Genomic DNA, 3,982 nt, shown 5'->3' with positions numbered 1-3,982 from the left:
CTAATACCTAGTGTAATCATAATATTATGAGCAGGGTACCTATAAGCAGATATAGGTCTAGAGTCAAGAGTTTTATACCTATTCGGTATCTTTGAATTTGATATCCTGGTTCATGACTGTTGATTTCTTCCTCCTTGCATCATCATCCGAGCCAGCAATCTTCTTCCCTAATTTTTTTTTTAATTTTTTTTTCTTAGGCACGGCCGTGCCACCATAGGCACGGGTCGTGCCTACTCTCTGGAGTTTAGGCACAAATTTTTTTTTTCTTAAAATTTTTTTTTTGAATTTTTTTTTTCTTTTCTTTGCATCCCACGAAGCGCTTGTTTAAATAACACAAAAGAAAAAATAAAAGCAATAAAATTCATGGGTTGCCTCCCACGAAGCGCTTGTTTAGGGTCATTAGCTTGACGGTTAGAAAGTTGTTCATCTATCCTATACCCAATCTCTCAGAAAGGGACAACACTACAAGAAAAATGGCCATTTGCCAGGGATTTTGACAGGGACATGAAACCCCTGGCAAATTTGCCAGGGAAAATGTTAAGGAAACCCCCCACAAATGGACTTTAAGAAATGCGGGGACCACTTACCATAAGACAGGGGTTTGCCCCTGGCAAAAAGACACAACCCCTGTCTTTAATTTGAGCGCCAAACTTGAAATTCAAAAAATCTAGTTGTGCAGCTTTTTTTAAAAAAAACCTGCCAAAAGAAGGGATTCCCTGCAAACCTGCTGTTTTGACTTGACAAAACCTGCTGCAAAAACTGTGCTGCTAGCATGCCAGGGGTTTTACCCCTCTGATATTGCTCTACGGCCGTCGCATATTCCTGCACCACTGCCAAACCGTGTACCTTCAATTTTATATATCACCAAATGTGTCCCCAACTTATGTTTTTATCCATTTGATGGTCATTACCACTAACACACCATATGCATCATATCCATTTGAAAATCACTCTGAAGTCTGAAACCGCTAATGAAGACGTTGCTGCTATGGTTCCTAGTTCTTACACTCTATTTCCATTAATCATTGTTTTACTCATGAAAGCTTCTTCTTGTTTTTCTTTCTATTTTCAATTTAGCACCTTCTTCATGCTCCTTCTTTTACACGTGATCTTCTAGTTAGGGTGTCAAGCTATTACTTTTACCCATGAGCTTCTCTTTATATTGCTGCATTTTTCCTTCCTATTACAAGCATGACCTTCATAGCAATTACTGGTTCAAAAGGAAGCTGATGGTCATGGCATTTTTTGTAATCATTTTCTTGTCTTATTGTTGTGTGATCTTTTTAGTGTTGCTCTTAGATCTGGAAAGAAAAAAATCGGTTGTCTATCATCTTTGCCCAATATTGATAACAATTGTGTTTTATCATAAAAAGACTACATAATACTAAAACCATCTTTTAAAATAAAATTGTTAAGACTCAATAACGAATTATGTCGTAAAATTCAATCTATAGTAAATGTAGTTGTTATATTAAAATGTGTGTTATATCAATCCTTATGATTTTCTGAACATTTCGTTCATTTTAACAACACAATTTTTACATGTGGATAAAATTAATTCAATTTAATTAATAAATTTATAAATATCTTTTATGCCAATATTTTTTGAAGGATCTTTTATGCCAATATGAAAACAACTTTAAATATACATTTTTTTTTCAAAAACAACTTTGAAAAAAAAATCGATTTTTAATTAATTAAAATTATTTTAAAAACATTTAATTAATAATTAAAAAATCAGTTTAAAAAATAAAACCGGTTTTTAAAAAAAAATTAATATACCATTTGTCAGGGGTTATACCCCTCGCAAAGGCCTTGGCTTAAGTTACCCTGCTGATTTGACATTCTGTCAGTCAGCAGTCAAGTCAGAGCAGACCTGCATAGTTGCAGACAAAAGTGACGAATTTTGCCAGGGAATAAGACATGACTTAAGTGACGCAGTTTGCCAGGGGTTTAGCCCCTCGTTTTTTTCCCAGGGGTGTAACCCCTGACAAAATGTTAGCGACGAGCGCTTTTGCGAGTGCTTCCGCCCCTGGGAAATTCCCTCACAAACGTCCCGTTTGCCAGGGATTCTGTCCTTTTCTCAGGGATTTTGCCCCTGGCAAAATGTAATGTTTCTTGTAGTGCAATGGCATCAAACTAACATTCTCTCCCAAATCACACATGGCTTTTTCTATAGTTTCAGATCCTATGACACAAGGTAGGGAAAAGCTTCCTAGATTCTTAAGTTTAGGTGGCAATTTGTTTGGAATTATTTCAATAAATTTTCTAAACTGCTCATCTAACTTGGACTCATCAAACCCCTGTGTTAATGGATTTTCAAGCTCATGAGATGGTGAAACAAGTGGCTTTTCATTCTCTCCTATGGCTTTCTCACTTTGAGGCTCATCACTCCCTATCTCTCCTTCATTGTTCTTAATTTTCACAACGGGATCCTCTAATTGTTTACCATCCCTAATAGTAATAGCACTTATATGGTTTTTGGGGTTGGTTTCGGTTTGGTCTAGGAGGACTTCGGAGGATTGAGAGGAAGTAGCCACATGTTGGGGCACTTGAGAAGTCTGAGTCTCAAGCATCTGACTGTGAGTAACTATGGAGTCTTCTTTTGATGTAAGTTTGGCAAGAGAGTCCTTTAAAAATTCAGTTTGATTTTTGAGCTCTTGGAGCTGCTCGGATTGATTTATACAAAAATTTTCTAAAAAAAGTTCCAAGCTGGATTTTTGAGGGACTCTTTGGTTGTTTGCATAACTGGGTGGTGTTGTTTGTTGTCCAAAAAGATTTTGAGGGGTTTGAAAAAAAATTTGGTTGTTTCTAAACCCTTGATTACATTGAGCATAGTTTACTTGCTCAGGACTTCTAACAACACTACCTAGTTCGCAATCAATGCCAATATGGCCAAATACACCACAAATTTCACAAGAAGGAGATGCAGAAGAAGAAGAAGAAGAAGAGATGACACTAACATTTTTGTTTTCAAATTTTTGGGTTAATGCATCAATCTTAACGGCTAGGTGATCATAGTTAGAAACTTCATACATACTTGCCTCCTTTTTGGAGGGTGAAGAATTAGTGATGGCTCTTTTGTTAGTCCACTTGTAATGATTTTGACCCATGTCTTCAATCAAGGCGTATGCTTCTGTGTAATTCTTGTTCATTAAAGCTCCACCTGCAGCTGCATCAACATAAATTTTTGTGGTATACAAAAGACCATTATAAAAAATGTAAATAATAAGCCAATTCTTTAAACCATGATGGGGACAAAGTCTAAGCATTTCTTTGAAACGCTCCCACGCATCGTAAAGAGATTCTCCATCTTTTTGAGTGAATTGTGTGATTTGAATCCTTAATTGGACGGTTTTAGAATAGGGAAAGAATCGGGCAAGAAAAACTTGCTTCATTTGTTGCCATGAAAAGATAGAACCAATTTCCAATGAATGAAACCAAGCACTAGCTCTACCCCCTAAGGAGAAAGGAAAGAGGTGCAGCCTTACGGCCTCTTGGTTTGCATTCAAGGTTCCACTGAGTTTTAGAAAGGTTGAAATATGAAAATTCGGATCCTCAGTGGGTGATCCGAAAAATTGATTTTGCTGCACTAAGTGAACAAGTGCATGTTCTATTTCAAAATTGTCCTCAACCGTTGGGTACACAATAGCATCGTATGACTCATTTGAAGATGGGATTGCATACTCTTTGAGATAGCGTTCCTTAGTCATATCGTTATTATCTTCCCAAGAAGTTAAAGGAAAAAGAAGAAATAGAGAAAGAAAGAAATAAAATAAAATAAGATAAAGCAAAAGATTTTTTTTTTATGGAGAGAGAGAGAGATTTTTTTTTCTAAAATAAAAGTAAAATAATAATAAAAGAGGAAATAATATATTTTATATATATGTTTTTTTTTAGAATAAAATAGGATAAAATAACGAAAAAGATTTTTTTTTTTAGTCTAATCGTTAAAAAAAAGTTAACCAAATTGCAATAACTC

At 35.5% G+C, this 3,982-nt stretch overlaps 1 non-coding gene across 1 annotated transcript; it reads left to right on the top strand.

Moving 5' to 3' along the window:
• The first annotated feature begins 3,243 nt into the window (after positions 1–3,243).
• LOC146919903 (small nucleolar RNA R71) lies at positions 3,244–3,350 on the top strand. Its single transcript, XR_015012979.1, has one exon. It is a non-coding gene; the product is annotated as a small nucleolar RNA R71 (small nucleolar RNA).
• Positions 3,351–3,982: the final 632 nt, after the last annotated feature.

This window comes from Medicago sativa, chromosome 5 (genome assembly GCF_051527215.1).
Source record: "Medicago sativa cultivar Bolivia chromosome 5, Bolivia_mono, whole genome shotgun sequence".
Taxonomy (NCBI): Eukaryota; Viridiplantae; Streptophyta; class Magnoliopsida; order Fabales; family Fabaceae; genus Medicago; species Medicago sativa.
This window is presented reverse-complemented; position numbering and strand designations above follow the sequence as displayed.